Here is a 911-nt window from a genome sequence, read left to right as displayed (position 1 = left end):
CCCAAACCATAACACTGCCCCCACCAGCTTGAAGGGTTGTACTCATGCATGTGGGGTGCATGCTTTCATGCTGTTTCCACCAAATTCTCACTCTGCCATCTGCATGATGCAACTGGAAACGTGATTCATCGGACCACATGACTTTTTTCCAATGCTCGACTGTCCAATCATTGTGTTCCTGTGCGAATTGGAGACGTTTTATCTTGGTAACTGCAGACAGCAAAGGTGTTCGAACAGGTCTTCAGCTTCCATATCCCATACGATGCAGTGTATGGCTAATTTGCCTACAAACGTCAGGTGGTCATAATAATCTGGCCACTCAGTGTATATAAAAGCCTTAGCGACCGTTAGGACTGGTCGCCACAATGTGCACTGACCACCAGGGGGCAGACACTCAATGCAGGAACTGCCTCCTGGTGGTCAGTGCGCCCCCACAGCCAACCTCCCAAAGCCGGCCAACCTCCCACAATCCCTCCCCCACACTGGGCGAGATGGTCCCGATCGGCCCCAATCGCTGGCCAGGCCGAAGGACCCCACCTGTGCACGAATTCGTGCACCAGGCCTCTAGTAAATAAATAAGAAAATGAAAAGACAAATATAGACTTGGAGAAAATATTCACAAAATATATATTTGACAAATATATTTATATTTAAAGAAATATATAAATTATACTGCCCAACTGGCATAGCTCAGTGGTTGAGTGTCAACCTATGAACCAGGAGGTCATGGTTCGATTCCTTCCTGGTCAGGGCACATGCTCTGGGTTCCAGCTCAACCCCCAATAGGAGGCATGCAGGAGGCAGCCGATCAATGATTCTCTCTCATCATTGATATTTCTATCTCTCTCTCCCTCTCCCTTCCTCTCTGAAATCAATAAAAATATATTTTTTTTTAAAAAAAAAGAAAAAGA

This window comes from Myotis brandtii, unplaced genomic scaffold, assembly GCF_000412655.1.
Source record: "Myotis brandtii unplaced genomic scaffold, ASM41265v1 scaffold114, whole genome shotgun sequence".
NCBI lineage: Eukaryota > Metazoa > Chordata > Mammalia > Chiroptera > Vespertilionidae > Myotis > Myotis brandtii.
The sequence above is the reverse complement of the archived record's forward strand: the minus strand, read 5'-3'. Positions refer to the sequence as shown.